Source organism: Lactuca saligna, chromosome 9, assembly GCF_052625555.1.
Source record: "Lactuca saligna cultivar CGN05327 chromosome 9, ASM5262555v1, whole genome shotgun sequence".
Lineage (NCBI taxonomy): Eukaryota > Viridiplantae > Streptophyta > Magnoliopsida > Asterales > Asteraceae > Lactuca > Lactuca saligna.
In genome coordinates, this window is record NC_136425.1 from 144,521,448 (window position 1) to 144,540,498 (window position 19,051).

A 19,051-nucleotide genomic window follows, 5' to 3' on the forward strand; every position below is an offset into this window, starting at 1 on the left:
AAATACTAGAAATGAATTTAATGTATTTTTAATCAATAAGATTATTAAAAAAACGTTTTTACCATGATTAAAAAATGTTTATTATTTTTTTTACTAGTATATCAAAAAGATTGATGAATTAATCAGTTCAACCGAATATCTTTAATCATACAAAAATAAAAACATATTTGTAGTCATATACTAATCCGTTGTAATCGTGAATGAATAGATGAATTAAGTTATAATAATAATCGAATATAACATAATTTGTAGAGAAAAATTACAATACAACTATAATCATAAATAAATAAAACATATTGGATTATACATCTATTCATAAACAATAACACAAAAAGTTACACTGTAATACATATCTATTTTTCTATAATCACATTTGAATACAACATAAAAAAAATTATAATAAAAATAATTAATTATTATTATTATTATTATTATTATTATTATTATTATATAATCACAAATGAATAAGGTGAGATCTTTTCCACTTTGTATTGTTTTGTTGTATATTAGCACGCCAAAATTCCGTTTGTAGAATCATTTCGATTTTCTCTACGCACTGTCAAATAAAGAAATAAATACAGTTAACAATCAACTAAATGAAAATGATTTAGAAAAACACGTATGACATCAAGTTACATATGAAGAGACATGAACAAAATATAAAATGCATATGAAATCCTACAATTGTAATTATATTCATATATATATATATATATATATATATATATATATATATATATATACATACATATATATATATATATATATATATATATATATATATATATATATATATCATTAATCAGAAATGAATACACCTCTAATCATAATCAGTACCACTCTAATCATAAATGAATACCATAGATCCTGATCCCATGAGGCACACGATAAAACCCATTGCTGACTTAGAGAATGTCACAAATGAGATCAGAATTACTGATTATACTCTTTAGGAATAACAACTTATATACTATTTTAGATATAATAGGTTTTATTGAAAATATAAAAAGAAAAATACACTATGTATTTCATCAAACAGGTTGTATGCATACAAAATATGCAACAATTTGAAACTATTATCTGGTTTCTTAGGCTCATCACGTTGTGCAATCTGCATATCTAGAAGCTCAGATAAAGTAACTATATATTATGTAGGACTCTAGCCTCTATGTACTCCATTTTCATCAACCAAAGATCCAACTCATCCCTAAAAGTAATGTAAATAGTTATACAAATATGAAAAGCCCTAACGAAGTAATCACATCACCCATATTATGTTGGATTTCAAAAGTAATGTTGATGAAATTAAAGCAAGTAAAGAGAAAAACCTTAACCGATCTATGTAACTTCAAGGATTGAAGTAGCCAGTTATAACCATTGGTTGAATTGAAGGGGATAGGGTCAGGATGGAGGTCCTTCTTCTGTTGTTCCCCACAATATATGCAACTCAGTGGCTGTAAGCATCTCAAGAGCTTCCCTTGACAACATTTGCATATCAGGTATGACGGAGACGGGTCAAAGGTGGATATAGACGCTTCAACGGTCGGGGAAGTCAACGTCCTGCAACGATATTCAATGAAGCTTGCGTTGGTGGGTCTAGCGCCACTGAATGAGGAGGCGGTGTTTCAGATTGGTGTGCTCGCGATTAGGGCTACGAAAATCGTTTGAGAGGGGGATGAATAAGGAGACAACAATCTTTTATGGAAATAAGAGTGGGAATGAGATATTACAGGATTGACCTAAATTTCAATTGCTATTATACCCTTTTGCCATTTTAAAAGTTACACTTTACTACCAATAGTTTTAGAATTAACATAAATTATCCGTTTGATAATAGCCTTATATTTGAATATTTAGATGGGCCAGATGTGTTCTCGTGTTCTCAACCTTTTTGGTGTTCTCAATTGATCTTACTCCTATATATATATATATATATATATATATATATATATATATATATATATATATATATATATATATATATATATATATATATATATATATATATATATATAATCACTAACCTTTAGATATTCCTCTAATATCTCAGAAGAATAAACCACTACACATTTACGAGCATTGTCCCATCCAAACCCACTTGTATTTTGCATATCATATGCAACAAGAAATTTATCCTTTAAACGTTTGATTTTGTTTTGCATGTGCTTTGCTGTTATATTAATATCGACGACCTTTTACTTCAACTTTAGAACAAATTGATCATAAGTTCTAGGCCTAAAGCTTCCATTATCACCTCTGCCACTGATGACAACAATGTCTTGAAGGATCGTAATCAACACATCCTCTTCTTCTTGAGTCCATTGACATAAATCTGCCATGATTTGTTATCTGCTTTTGACATATTATACATAACAAAGGTAATTAGATACAAATGGAAAATATTAAAACAAATCATTCACTAAGTTAAAAAAAATTTAAAAACATACACAAAAATCAAAGTTGTTCACATTCATAACAATTACAAATAACAAACTTAAAAATAAAAGTTCTAAAATTAAAAAACAATATACTAAGATCTAGTTGACATCCAAGACTCAAACATTTCTTGGGCTAAATCATCCCTCCATTGAGTCCATTCATTACTTGATTCAACAACATCCACAATTTGGAACTGATTTGGCTGGTCTTCCCCGATAGGCATATCTTCAAAAGTTTTAGACGTGTTTTCCTTTGGATCAAGAGCCATGTGTGTCCTAATAAAATTATGCAGTAAAGCACATGCGATGACTATTCTCCCTTGAATTCTTATCGGATAAAATGAAGGACTTCTTAATATATCCCAACGTCTCTTTAGTAGACCAAAACACCTTTCAATAACATTCCTTGCTTGTGAATGTTTCATGTTAAAGTACTCTTCCTTATTTGTAGGTGCACGTGTACTACCTTCCCATTCCTGTAAATGATACCTAGTACCTCTATACGGTGCCAAAAAACCTTCACCATTGATATATCCTCCATCAGCCAAATAATAGTTACCTATAATAAACAAAATCCTCTATATGAATATGTAACTATATTTACTTTAAATATTTGGTAACTATTTTATTAGCTTACCAACTGGAATCTTCAATCCATTATGTCTAGTAATTTCATCCCCCAAAACCCTTAAATCAGTAGCCGAACCTTCCCAACCAGCTAAGACGTAGACAAAATTCATGTCATGATTACAGACACCTAACACATTCATTTCTATATAACCCTTTCTTGTTCGATATCTTGGTCTATCTGAGTCAAGGACATTAACTTCAATATAAGTTCCACCAATTGCTCCTAGACAACCCTATAAATAAAATATTAAATCGGTGTTAATTAAAACCTTATATTAACTTTTATTTAAAACCTTATATTAATTTGTAATATATCATAATAATGTTATAATGGTTACCTAGAACCATTTCCACCGATTGTCCGTACAATCGTTTGCAATAGGCATTGGGTTGACAAACAATATCTCTTGAATATGCAATAAAGCACCCAATACTTAATGAACATACCAACTTACCGTTTCCCCTGACCGATAGAATCTAACTTGAATACATCTATTTTTTTGTGGTGTGCTAATATATTTAGGAATATAGCAACTTGCTCCTCAATGGTCACTAAACCATCGTTTAATAACCCACCACATGTTTGTAATAACTCACATAAACGTGCAAATGCATTTCTATCCATATGTAACTCATTTATACAATTTTCATCACTTTCACATGTGATACGTTGTATTTCTATGGACCTTTTTGAAATTGTGTCTAATCTACTCTCTAATGTACTTTGACTTAGAGCTCTCATTTGAGCTTCTTTTTCCTTACATTCAATTAACCAAAGTCAAACTGTAGCTAGGCACATCAACAATTGAATATAACTCTCTAATAGTTTCATAAATAGGAGCAAATGATTACGATCCATATCTACAAATTTTATAAAAAAAGTAATAAAAAAACAACATTATATTAATAAAAATTAATTGAAGGGGAATTTTTCATCCTAATTGAGTATCTACAACATTAAAAAATGAACAAGAATAACACAAACTTGACCGAATTAAGGAAAATGTGCTTAATTAAGACTCCCTAGAATTTAAAAACCTTTGAACCAAGAAGATTATAATAAAGTAGCCACACACAAAATATTGGGGCAAATTTAGTCCAAACCTAGCAGTCTAATTGCATTTTTTATGCACTTCCTGTTAACATAAACTCCACATGTAGTAATAAAAATTAATTACAGGGGCATTTTTGTCCTAACTTCAGTATCTACTACATAAAATGAAAAAGAGCAACATAAGCTTGACAAAATTTAATCTTGTCACACCCCCGAACCAGACGACGGAAACGTCCGAGGGCTCACGTGACTTTAATTGAATATCATCACAATGAATATACATGAATCATAACATAAACGTCACCATGCATTAATATATTACAACTGGAATTGTTCACATCAAGTACATTGTTTTAACATTACACATTCATAGCATAAATTGTTTGAGTACATTTAACAACATAACATCTAACATTACTTCTTATTACTCTTCCGCTTACCTGTTACCTGAGAATACAAGTTATTTTGGAAAAACGTCAACATATGAAATGTTTGTGAGTTCATAAGCAATGTTGTGATAAAATGATTTGTGTAGTTTGTAAAACCTAGAAAATCCGATATTTTCTTAAAAGACTTTTGTTTATCAAAGTGTGAAGATCCATAAGTTGATGCATGAGTGATTTCAAAAACATATATATAAAGGGTATTTTGTATTATAGTTATTAAATTTCGAACGAGTAGTATTGAATTCCCCGGAAAACCCGATGTTTTCCGGTGTTGAAATGTATTCATGATTACTGATTTTTGTATTATCTTAAGGAATGAATATTGATTAATCCACATTGTATATCATCCTAATTTTGTCTACTTTGATTTCTCATAAGCCTTAACGAACGAAGAGAAGGGGAGCATTATGTCCCACTACTAACGTAAGTACCTTAGGCTGTCGTGGATGCGAAAGACACGATGGTCCAACTCACATTTGATTACTGTGACCTTACTAGCTTTTCTAATGGGACACTTTGGCCAACTAGCACATAAAAGCTATTGAAAGTCCTTTTATAAAATATTGGGTCATTGAAGGCCCAATAACATATAAGCATTATCCCTTTCGGCCCAAATATCATGTTCGTGGGCTTGCAAGGCCCAACAAGCATGATTTGAAACTCATAAACCCAAAGTTTTTAGATTTACTCATTGTAGTCATCACGTATCTATTGAAGAGTTTTGATTTAACGATTGTTGTTTTGTATTGATTCGAGACCGAATCAGTTCGTTTATAACGATATTTGGTGTTGAATGTGTATTTGTTTTCTATTTTGTCGGTAGTTGTGGATCTTGTATTTTGTTTTAATGGATTAATTTTCTTAAAAGTAGAATTTGACCTTTACTACCTTTCTTTTATAAAAATAACACTTTTAGTCCAAAAGAATTTCATTTTCAGTCCTTAAAACATTTTCTTGACACTTTCGTATCATAAACTTGTTGAAAAGACAGTTTTAACCCAAAGTTTGTTTTGTTAACAACTTTAACCCTTCTAGAATGGTATTTCTCGGTTAGAACCCCATTTTTCTTAACTTTTACAGTTTTGGCCCAAAATCTAAAAAGTTTACATTTTGGTCCTTTTTGGAATTGAAAAGCATTTTTGACATTTGAAATAGTTTTATTACACTTCATATCCCCTAATTTGCAGAATGTTACATTTCAACCCCTTTAAACTTCAAATTTTGCAATTATGGGCTTATTGGGCTGAAAATCCCAAATTTAGCCCATTAAGCTAAAAATTTGCTTTTCAAGTCCTTTGAAAATTCTAATCTTTAGAAAAATGATTATAGAAACTTTTTTTTGACCCTCAAGAAACTGTGAATTGATAGTTTTTAACCTAGGTTTTGTATTTTTGACAATTTAAGCCCTAAAATGGGTTTTATGCTAGAATATGTTTCTCATAACCTTACAAGATATTTTTCTTGACTTGATTAGTGTAAAATAACTTAGATTATGTTTGTTTCCTTTCTCATGTCATAGATCTCGAGTTAACATCCCTTTTGGTTATGTTCTTATCACAAAAACACATAAAATCACACACATACATGCATAAAATCACACATAGCATACATATACACATAGATCTACACATTTTATTGTATTCTCCCCCATACAACATATGAAAACCGAAAAGAGAGGGGTATGAAGCTCACCTTGATTTGTGTTTTCGGTTTTGAAGAGAGAAGATGAGGAAATTTCGATCCTAATAAGCTTTCTTGGAGGATCTCGAACTTAGATGCTTCTATGGTGCAAGATCACAAGGTTGATCAGATTTAGAAGAGATTTTGATGAAATGAAGTAGTTAGATCATGGATTAGTCATCAAATTACCTTAGATGATGAATTACTTGATGAAAACCTCTTGAACACAAGCAATTTTGAGATTTTTGGATGAAGAAGAAGGGATGAGTCTTGAGTGATTTAGAGAGAGTTTTGTGAGGTGTGTGTGTTGTGTTTTCTTGCTCTCGGTCGAAGAAAAGAGAGATAGGGGAAGAGAGAAGATTGATGAGATGTTTACTTGGATGTATGGGAATTGCATGGAAAACCATTAAGTAAAAATGAGGTGGCACACTAAAAGTCAACTCTTCCTTCTTTGTGGGTTGGGTCGAGAATGGAGAGGGAAAAGAGAAGATGATTGGGTCTTGAGTGCTTAGCCCATATTATGACTCACTTTAGATGATGTTTGGGCCCAAATAAATCAAAGTGTAATTTTTATGACCCAATAGGGCTAAATTAGTTGGTTGTGACTCATTAAGGGCCAAAATATTATGTTTCATGTATGTGGGTCCATTTAGGGCCCATTAGAGAGTTCTAGATTCAAGATGGATAAGTTGGAAGTTTATTAGTCCATTAGGCTCAATAAGGAATTCCTAGTCCAAAATAGACTTAATCGTGATTTCAAAGGTTTCCAATTCTTTGTTGACCATTTGTAGTGTTAGAATGAAGTATTTGATGAAGTTTTGTTGTTATAGGATAAGAATCATGCATGCTTTCATGTTATTGATTCATATTTGTTATAAGTGTTGTAGTTACAAGGCACCAAAATTTCTAGTTGTGACATCATCCCCCCGTTAAAGGGAATTTCATCCCGAAATTCTTTTGAAAGCTCGATTTGAGAATGCAAGGATAGATGAGGGTACTTCTGCTTCATTTGATCTTCGTGTTCCCATGTGAATTCTGGTCCGCGTCTCGCGTTCCATCGAACTTTCACAATTGGAATGCGGCTCTGCTTGGTACGTTTTACCTCTCGGTCCATGATTTCAACCGGCTCCTCGATGAATAAAAGGTTCTCATTGATTTCGATTTCCTCTAATGGAATGACGAGAGTCTTGTTGGATAAGCACTTTTTCAAGTTGGAGACGTGGAACATAGGGTGTACACTGCTGAGTTTGGCGGGTAGTTGCAGTCTATAAGCCACTGGACCGATTCGGGAAAGAATCTCGAAGGGTCCAATGTATCGAGGGCTCAGCTTGCCTCGCTTCCCAAAACAAATCATTCCTTTCCAAGGAGAGGCTTTTAGTAACACCCTATCTCCCACTTCGAATTCCAAGGGCTTTCGTCGTTTATCGGTATAGCTCTTTTATCTGTCTCGGGACGATTGCAGTCGTGCTCTGATCTGAATTATCTTCTCGGTCAGCTCGCGTATAATTTCTGGTCTCGTTAAGACGTTGTTTGGTGTTTCCCTGTCGCTAGCTGGGTGTCTCCTACCTCAGCCCAACACAACAGTGATCTACATTTACGCCCGTATAATGCTTCGAAAGGAGCAACTTTGATACTCGAGTGATAATTGTTGTTGTACGAGAACTCAATCAAAGGCAAGTGGGTATCCCATGATCTTCCAAAGTCTATTACACACGCTCGAAGCATATATTCTAGTGTTTGAATGGTTCGCTCGCTTTGACCATCCGTTTGTGGGTGGTAGGTAGTGCTCATGTCGAGTTGTGTTCCCATAGATTTCTGAAGCGATTGCCAAAAGCATGAAGTAAATCTATTATCTCTATCTGAGATGATAGATATCGGTACTCCGTGGAGTCTCACGATTTCCTTAACGTAGATTCTTGTCAGGTGCTCCATCTTGTATGATTCTTTTATTGGTAGGAAATGGATGGATTTCGTTAGTCTATCAACTATTACCCAGATCGTGTCCAAACCGTCCGTCGACTTGGGTAGTTTGGTCACAAAATCCATGGTAATCCTTTCCCATTTCCACTCTGGAATTACTGGCTGCTGTAGTAATCCAGAGGGCTTATGATATTACACCTTTACTTTAGCACATGTAAGGCATTTGCTAACGTAAGTGGCAATCTCTGCCTTCATATTTGGCCACCAATAATGTTGCTTAACATCCAAGTACATTTTGTCTGAACGCGGATGGATGGATTATCGCGTCTTGTGGGCTTCGTTCATGACTACCTCTCTGAATCCCCCAAGTTTAGGGACCCATATGCGGTTCATGAAGTAATATGTTCCGTCTTCCTTTACTTCCAAGTTCTTCTCCATTCCACGCAGAGCTTCGCTTGTTTTGTTTTCCACCTTCATGGTATCTGTCTGGGTCGGATGGTTATTGAGAGAGTTTTCACACGATGATTTGAGTATTCTTTTCGACTCAAGGCATCGGCTACCACGTTATCCTTGCCTGGGTGGTACTTAATTTCGCACTCGTAGTCGTTTAGCAGTTTGACCCATCTTCGTTGCCTCATATTTAGCTCTTTTTGATTCAAGATGTGCTGGAGACTTTTGTAGTTGGTGAAGATAGTGCACTTGGTACCATAAAGGTAGTGTCTCCAAATCTTCAGGGCGAAGACCACTGTTCCCAGCTCCAGATCGTGGGTCGTGTAATTCACTTTGTGCGTCTTTAGTTGTCGGGACGCGTAAGCTATCACCTTTCCACGCTGCATGAGTACACAACGTAAACCTTGATTTGACGCATCGCAGTAGACTATAAAGTCATCCGTCTTCAGGTAGCGATAGCAACGACGTATTGCAGAGTGCTTGCTTTAGAGATTTAAACGCGGCTTCCTGCTTGTCCGTCCATACGAAGGGTACGCCCTTTTGTTTAAGTATGGTAAGCAGTTTTGCCGTCTTAGAGAAGTTTTGGATGAATCTCTTGTAATAGCCTGTGAGACCCAAAAATTGGTGAATTTCTGTGGGTGTTGTTGGGATTGCCTATCCTTTGATAGCTTGTATTTTAGAAGGATCCACATGAATTCCTTCCTGACTAACAACATGTCCCAAAAAGTTCACGCTTCGGAGCCAAAACTCGCACTTGGAGAGTTTTGTGTATAACTTTTCAGTTCGCAGGGTTTCCAGGATTTTTCGAAGATGTTGGTCGTGATCTTCTGCGCTTCGGGAATACACTAGGATATCATCGATGAAAACGATTACGAAATTATCAAGAAAAGGTCGGCATATTCGATTCATGAGGTCCATGAATGCGGCAGGAGCATTCGTTAGACCAAAGGGCATTACTGCAAATTCATAATGTCCGTAACGAGTTCGGAAGGCGGTTTTTGGAATATCCTCCTCCCGGACCTTGAGTTGGTGGTATCCAGATCGCAGATCTGTCTTTGCGAAGTGACTAGATCCTTGGAGCTGGTCAAATAGTCGATACACATCCTGAATGTACCGTCTTTCTTCTTGACAAAGAGAATTGGAGCTCCCCAAGGTGAGAAACTGGGTCGGATGAATCCTTTATCCAAAAGCTCACTGAGTTGGCTGGACAACTCTTGCATCTCCGCAAGAGCCAATATGTAGGGCGCTTTGGTGATGGGGGTAGCTCCTGGTACAAGGTCAATTCGAAACTCGACTTGTCTTTCTGGGGGTATCCCCGGAAGATCATTAGGAAAGACATCCGAGAATTCACAAGATACTGGGATGTCTTGAATGTTGACCTCTTTCTTGGATTTGTCTACTATGTGAGCCATGAACGTCAAGTCCTTCTTTTGTAGGTACTTCTACGCTTGAATGAACGAGATAAGACGAAGGTTCGTGCTGGGTTTGTCCCCATAAACAACTAGGGTTTCGTGATTTGGGAGATGAAGGCGAACGGCCTTCTCGTGACACATAATTTTAGCATGATGGGGGCTTGACCAATCCATGCCGATAATCACATCAAAACTCCTAATGGAAACAAGCATTAAGTTTATTTGAAAGACGTGGTGATTTAATCCTAGGGTACATCCGATATAGATTTCCCCAGTGGATTCTGTCTTCCCATTAGCCATTTCCATTGTGAAGGTTTCATTAAGATAAATCTCATAACCAACACATAACCACACCAAGATAATTATCATAAAGACCATTATCTTCTAAATACCCATTTTTGGTGGGCCGTCATTGTGGCCTTAGACCCACCCCTATTGGAAGGTAACTCACCTCAAAGTCGTGCAATATTTGAATTATCCTCGACGCACAAGTCGACTCCCTTCGACTCCTCGATCCCTACACGACAACCTTCAAGTCAACACACAACACGTGCAATGCTAAACAGGGTTAGTCCAGGTCCAGTCAAAGTCAACTTCAGGTTGACTTGACTCGCTGAGTCCCTCACCCTTTACTCGCCTTATCCATGACTCAACTTGTCAAGTTTGACATCGACTCGACGAGTCCCTCTCTCATATGAACATCGCATGAAACTCATCCGACTCGCCTGAACACTCGTCGAGTCCACCTTCATCTGATGAACAAGTCCTGTCCTCGACTCGCCGAGTTGATGAACAACTCATCAAGTTTATCTCCAATCTTAAGGAGATTGCCTTGGACTCGCCGAGTCTGTTCTAGCACTCGTCGAGTCCCATGAACTCCAGGTCTAAAAATACGTCCAATGCATTGGGTAACTCTTTCTGTCCGGATACAACCCTTCTAACACTCAACAGGGTTCCTTTGACCCTCAACAGATATGGGGCTCAAAGCCTCGGACTCATCGAGTCCAAGAACGGACTCGCCGAGTCGGTCAAGTCTACACTCTAAATCCTCAATTTCTGATGTACATCCTTTGATCAAAAGATAGATCCAAGCTTCTACAATTGATCTAGCACGTAAAGTTACAAACTTTACGTGCTTGCATGGGACTTTGAGCTCAAAAAGACATAAAACAAGCTCCTATGATGCATAGGGCCTTTACTCGCCTTATCCATGACTCGACTTGTCAAGTTTGACATCGACTCGACGAGTCCCTCTCTCATATGAACATCGCATGAAACTCATCCGAATCGCCTGAACACTCGTCGAGTCCACCTTCATCTGATGAACAAGTCCTGTCCTCGACTCGCCGAGTTGATGAACAACTCATCGAGTTTATCTCCAATCTTAAGGAGATTGCCTTGGACTCGCCGAGTCTGTTCTAGCACTCGTCGAGTCCCATGAACTCCAGGTCTAAAAATACGTCCAATGCATTGGGTAACTCTTTCTGTCCGGATACAACCCTTCTAACACTCAACAGGGTTCCTTTAACCCTCAACAGATATGGGGCTCAAAGCCTCGGACTCGTCGAGTCCAAGAACGGACTCGCCGAGTCGGTCAAGTCTACACTCTAAATCCTCAATTTCTGATGTACATCATTTGATCAAAAGATAGATCCAAGCTTCTACAATTGATCTAGCACGTAAAGTTACAAACTTTACGTGCTTGCATGGGACTTTGAGCTCAAAAAGACATAAAACAAGCTCCTATGATGCATGGGGCCTTTCATGGGTGCAAAAGCAACCTAAATCTGCCTAGTGACCTGTTTAATGAAGTGATTCAGAAGTTTTAACCCCCAACCATGTTTGCAAACATGGTTGGCCACCAAAAATGGCTTATAAAACCCCTAAATCCACCAACAAGGCTTAAATTGCTTCAATAATGGCTAGGGTTTCAATGAGAGGTGTTCTGGGAGCATAAGGGACGTTATGGTCGACATAACATTGTTTAAATAGGGTGCAAACCCTTAAATTAGGGTTTTTGGCCAGACAGGATCTACTCGTCGAGTCCGAGACACGACTCGTCGAGTCCACGACTTAAACCCCGCGTCCCATTCTACTTCTACTCGGCGCGTTGGCCCTTCAACTCGCCGAGTCCAAAGCCAAAAATGCAAATTACTTAGATAAAAATAAAAAAAATACGTACCAAAAACCAGGTGCTACACCTTTGTACCAGGAAGATTATACTAATATTAAAAAATTGAATATACAAGTCTCACTATTATTACCATATTTTACTTAAAGGGGAACCCATTTTTCATTTCTAACACATAAGATAATAATATAGCAGCATTATTTACTATAGAAAATAGGATAATAATATTAACAAATTGAATATATAAATATCATTTTTATTGCAATATGTACTTTACCTGTGTTCATACCCTGACTTGAAACTTATGACCCTATCAATTCACATAGTATGCCTTTGAATCTTTATCAATTATGCATTCCCAAGTTACATGTAACGATAGGCAGATAAAGAATCTAAAAAACTATGTGAATTGATAGGATTTTGTTACAAAATCTAAAAAACTATAAAGAATCTATAAAAATCTAAAAATTGGATTAATCCACCATTTATACTAATGTCACAAGAATTATAGCCACCAAATAAAAGGGTTTTGTTATAGGTAACTATAAATTAATCAAGAAACAATCAAGAAATCAAGTAACTAATGAAGTTAAAACACATAATTAATGAAACATATGCAGATGCAGGTAACGATAGGTAGATAAAGAATCTAAAAAACTTCCAGAATCAGATTTTCATTATATAGAAAACTTCAAGCCAATCAATAATTAATACACAAAACTAAAAACAAATAGATGCAGGTAAGCTAGGAGAGAAATAATCAATAATTTATTCAAGTAAATCAACAGATGACGATACTACTGAAATTTGAAAAAGGAGTTGTACCTTGGGATGTTGAGCACAGCCGAGAATGGTGGAAACGCAAGCTAAAATCGATAATCAATAATTTAGAATCAGTTTCTGAGACGCAAATATCTATTTGAAGAACCCGATAATTTCATAAGAATACGAGAATGGTGGAGATGCAACCTAAGACCCGTTCCAGGGTTAATTTCGGCAGATAAAAATAACTGGAATGCGTGTTCTGTTGAGTTTCACCTTTTTGGGTGAGACTATTTTTTTTTTGTGAATTGTCCCATTGGACTTGGTCAAACTTTTAATTAATTCTTGTTCTAGGTATGTCAAACACTCTTCAAAAAATTATAGTTCCGTTTTTTTTCCATTATGTTCTTCTCACTAAACGAGGCCTATAAGATCTAATATTATATTGAGAGGCTAGTACACTAGTTAATATAATACTGAATAAAGCCTTCATTTCTATAAATAGCAGCTTCGTTCAATACTCCAGGTAAGTTTTTCTTACTCACTTCAACCTTTCTCTCTCTCCTTCTCTCATGGAGACATCTCTGTCTCCATCCAGTCGACTCCTTCCCGCTAGGAGGAGATGGCTCTCTTTTTACACAAAAAATTTAACTTGCTCGTCGGAGTTTGCTGTCGGGGTACAGTAACGGGGGAAAGTTTAACGATCTATTTTTTTGTTGTTGCCCAAGTTTTATAGTCACAATCCAATCACGATGCACACCTAACAGACATACGAGCTAGACGCAACAAGCAGATAATCGATTACCGAACCTAACGTAGCAACAATTGAATACTTCAACTTTGTCATCCCAAGCCACTCCTATAGATTCACACCAAGGTGATCTATATATAAGGAGTACATAACCAAAACCATACCCAATTACAATAAAGTCGCAATAATCAAGGTATGTAGCTATTATTCTCGGAAGGAAATTCCAACCGACAACAATACACCTTCATTCTCCTGAGTGTATTTTTGAGAAAAGCCATAAATTTGTTCTTGTCCATTCTAGTAAAATCCACATCATCAAACAAGTGATGTATTCCATCACAATATGACAATAATGGATAATAGGGTTCCTTGTAAAAATAACATGGAAGGGAAGATCAAACTTCATGTAAACTGCCATTGTCTATAAGAGAAGAATGATGGAAGAGTTTCTAAGAGATAAAATACAAAACACAATGTTTGTTTGATTAGATACGTAAAAAAAGAAACGGGAACAATTTGGTCATTTTCCAAACTGCCTCGTAACATATAAGTTCACCATTTAACCGCTTTATTTTAAGAAAATTGACTTTTTGGAAACCAAAAAAGTTGCGCTTATGCCTTTAAGATGTAGAGAAAACATTATGGACCTTCTAAAACAAAATTAGAAAGTTGGGTGGAATACAAATACAATAATCCATTAAAAATAAATAAATAATAATAATAATAATAATAATAATAATAATAATTATTATTATTATTATTATTATTTTAAGAATTTTTAAAAAATTATGGACTAGCACCACCATAAAAACTCTATCTTGGACCTGTGTTAAAGTCCATTTTTTTTAGTTCTAATGACAATTTTCACAAACCATAAATATTACTTTTACAATTTTGTTAACAAATTATTATCCATTTATGATATAAACATGTTAATATTCTTTTCAAAATTTGGAAAAAGAAGTTTTATATAAAAGTAGTCGTTAAGGATTCAAGGCCCAAGGGTAAGAATTGACGTATTTATTGAACAAACGATTTATCAATCTTCCAACACATGATCAAAATCAGAATATATACACACGTCACAAACAAATCAACAAAATCATTTTCGTTAACCCCCTACACTTGAGACCCATCGATACATATCTCGAATGGACCATCAAGATCTGTATCAGGCGTCTTACACGCTCTATCCTGCATCTCAAATGGCGTTTTACTTCTATCAGCCGTCTTACAACCACCGCCACCACCACCACCATCTTCTTCTTCTTCTTCTTCTTCTTCTTCCTCCTCCTCTTGTTCTTCTTCTTCTTCTTCGACTTCATCTCCGTCCAAACTAGACACAATATCATCAAGACTCATCGGTAGACTATTTGAAAAACTCAACTTAGGTTTGAATTTGGGGACCACCATCTCATCAACTTCATGGTTCAGTATCTGTAACACCCGCCTCATGGACGGCCTCATTTCACTAACAGGGTTCGCACAGCTCAACCCCACCATCAAAAGCCTCTTACCTTCTTCTTCATCAAACTGCCCAATAAGCCGCTTATCAATGGCTTCCAAGATCTGGTTTTTCGTGTACATCTCCCACACCCAATCCACCAAATTCACCATGTCATCACCCTCACTTTCCTTCTCAATCGGCCTCCGCCCACAGCAAACCTCCAGCACCACCACGCCGTAGCTGTAAACGTCTGTTTTATCGGTAGCTTTTCCGTAATGAAGATACTCAGGGGCCAAATAGCCGACAGTTCCAGCTGTAAGAGTCGAAATAGGGCTTTTATCGTGCTCAATCAGCCGAGCTAACCCGAAATCGCCTAATCGGGCATTGAAGTTAGCATCCAACATGACATTACTCGATTTTATGTCTCTGTGGATCACCAGTTTATCACATTCTTGATGAAGATAAGCTAAGGCTGAGGCTAACCCGATTGCGATATTGTATCGTTGGTGCCATTTTAAGAAACCCCAGTGGTGGGTGTCTTGATACAACACATTGTCGATGCTTCCGTAAGGCATGAGCTCGTAAACGAGTAACAACTCGCCCTTTTCGATGCAATATCCTTGTAGAGGAACAAGATTTTTGTGTCTTAAGCAAGCGATTACTGATAATTCAGCGAAGAATTCCGTTTTGGCGTCGCAGGAACGTGTAGATCTTTTCACAGCTGCGGTGGTTCCCGACGATAGCATAAACGCTTTGTAAACTGTGCCGAATGAGCCACTTCCGATGATGCGACTTGGATGGAAGCCATTAGTGGCGATCTTGAGCTCTCTGTAACTAAATTGCCTTGGGTTTCGTGTTACCTCTGATTTTATGTTAATCTCTGTTTTAATTTCCCTCCATTTCTTCACCGAAATGTACCCGAAGAGAGCAAGAATCGCGAAGACAAAGACCGTGCCGGAAACTTCAAGACCTAATTGGATCAGTTTACGATACTGTTTGATGTGAGAATCAACCCGGAACCCAATCAGAGGGCTCGTGAAGATGGTGTTATCTGTAACATTGTGTGGGTTGTTGATTCTTGGATTGAAGTATTCGACGCCATACGATTTAAACTTCCAGTTTTTGATCAAATGGGTCTCTGTGCTTCCTTCGGTTGATGCTGAAAACCCCAAATACATATGTTCTTGAAAATAGCTGGAAAGATCGATATCCATGTTTAAAAGCGGGTTATTGGGTTTGAAACGTGAACGCGTCAAGAACACCCTGAGATTCTTTTGACCGTGATCGTAATCAATCCATGAAGTGAAGGAAATCCCAGTTCTTAAATCGATTCCAGCATCCATGCAATCTGCTGTTTTGATCGAATTCAAGCTATCGATATCTAACCCGACATGGTTGTTATTTGGGTCATTGAAGTGTGGGTCAAGCCGGGTGTCGTATTCGATTGCGATGAATTTGTTTTTAGTTAATCGTGACGAATCCACAAGACCCAAGTAGCCGCCGGGGGACCCCAGAGTGCGATTTTCCGGCGAGATGAAGAAGGTGAGTCCGTCGCCGACTGGGGATACAGGGTTGAGGTTTACAATTGAGAAGGAGAATCTTGTGGAGAATGAAGCGGAGGAGTTGGTGCGGTTGCTGGAGAAACGGACTGGTGTGGTGTACATGATAGTGCCGGAGGAGGAAGCGAGTAAGTTGGACTCGAGAGTGAGTCCGGCGACGCCGTGACGGAGGTAGGAGTCACCGAGAAGGGTGAAGTTTTGGGGAGGGAAAGATTGGAATTCGATGGTTGTGTTGTGTGAAGACGCCATTGATGGGTCAACCACGAGATTGAAGGTGAAAATGATCAAGAAAACAAGGTGTTTTCTTGGGTTCATGATGAAGATTATCCAAAGTTCAGACGGGGCTGAGTGGAGACGGTGGCGGTGGTGGTGGTGGTGGCGATGGTGGTCGCGGCGGAGGAATAGGTTTTAAACGGTTAGAAAGAGAGGGTTAGAATGGATGGGTTTGTCATGCAAAGGTTTATATATGATGAAATGATGATGAAATGTAATCGTGTATAGTGCAAAACGGCATCATATTGAGACATTTTGCTCGAAACTAAAAGTAATTAATATTTGATAGTGTTATTAGTTGTTAACAAAAATTTCAAAATATGACGTATTCTATCAAAAAGGAGTCACCTATTTCATGAAAATGTTTTTTTACAAAATCATTATAATTAGCGAAATATTTTTTTACAGAAAAATAAGATTGCACAGTGTGGGTGCGGTCCTAGATCGTACTTTGTGCCACGTAGTACTGGAACACCGCCTACAGACCGTGGTCTGGTGCGGTCCTCCAAGTCTGTGTGTTCTGATTGGTTGAAGGAAGTTGGAAAGGATTGACGTTGAGCATTTAATTTTTTTTTTCTTTTGTTTTTTCTTTCCTATATATACATATCAACTCAATTTTTTTTTCACAACACAATCTCCCCTCTCTCTCTCAACAAAAAAAATAAAAAAAATTAAAATCATCACTCTCTCAAAAATGTCATCTTCTTCATCTTCTGAAGAATTTCAGATTATTTTTGATACTGCTATTGCGTGTGTTCAAATGGCGAAACAAACATACAACGTTGTATATAACAACGCAGCTGCAAGTTCTCAACAGAGAACATGAAGATATATTTACAGAAATCGTGAAGAAGCCAACCAACGTTTGGTGCAAGACTATTTTGCAGAGAATGTCACTTACCAAGGGTATTATTTTCGTAAGCGCTTCAGAATGCTCAAAGGTTTATTCGAACGTATAGTTGAAGATGTAACGAGGGAGTGCGGTTTTTTCCAACAACGCTACGATGCTAGAGGCACACTCGGTTTCACTCCCTTACAAAAATGCACGGCCGCACTTCGTCAGTTAGCATATGACATTCCGCCTGATGCGTTAGACGAAAGTTTTAGGATGTTTGCTAGGATAGCACGAGACAGTCTCAATTTTTTCTACAAAACTGTGATTCAGTTTTATGGTCCAAAATATTTACGTAAGCCTACACGTAATGAAATCCTGCAATTGCAAGCGCATCATGCTAGTGTGCATGGGTTTCCTGGAATGCTAGGAAGCTTAGATTGTCTCCATTGGGTATGGGAAAATTGCCCTACAACATATCATGGGCAATTTACCCGAGGTGATCATGGTCATCCAACGGTCATACTTGAAGAAGCTGCATCACAAGATATGTGCATTTGACGAGGAAGAAACCATACCAGAGACACAACCAATAGAAACTGGTGGCGAAGAGTATATAAACATGAGAGCAGAGATACGTTGCAACATTTCACAATCTTCGCAATGACTTGTTGGAACACATTTACGGGGTTCAAAACATTAACCTTAATTTGGATCCACCGGATGACCCCGAACACAAGTTCTCGGAGAACGACTTTATATAGTTTGCTTTAGTTATTTTATTTATGTTTTTTAAGTTTCTAGGATTATTTTAATGTCATGTGTGTGGGTTTTTTTTAGTAACACAATGTACTGTTTTTTTTTTTTTTCAAGTAATGAAAAATTATGTCTTTTTTTTTTATTAAAATAGAAGTTATATTAAATTAAAATAGTTAAAAAAAAAGGAAGTTTTATTAAATTAAAATACTTAAAAAAACAAAAAAAAAAATGAAATGAAAAGTGTGGCACCACACCCTTGGTTTGGCAAGAAACCACACTTGAGTGGTAAAAAGCAACATGACGCTTATGTGGCGGGGGAGGAAGTACGGTTTCGGTGACACCACTCCCTCCAGCCTAACAATTTGCAAAATTGTTGAACAAGTTTTCATGATGTCATCAACTATTTAATTTTATGATGTTAATGTTAACTATTTTCAATCTTGTTTTCCTGTTATCACAATTTTTTTCAATCATAATGCAAATCACAAAATGAAACATTTAAAATAT

The 19,051-nt window shown here is 36.8% G+C and overlaps 2 pseudogenes; both read right to left on the minus strand.

Moving 5' to 3' along the window:
* Positions 1 to 454: 454 nt before the first annotated feature.
* On the minus strand, positions 455 to 3,693 carry LOC145016777 (protein ANTAGONIST OF LIKE HETEROCHROMATIN PROTEIN 1-like; annotated as a pseudogene).
* Positions 3,694 to 14,677: 10,984 nt separating this feature from the next.
* LOC145014107 (putative L-type lectin-domain containing receptor kinase S.7 pseudogene) lies at positions 14,678 to 17,138 on the minus strand (annotated as a pseudogene).
* Between the last annotated feature and the right edge of the window lie 1,913 nt (positions 17,139 to 19,051).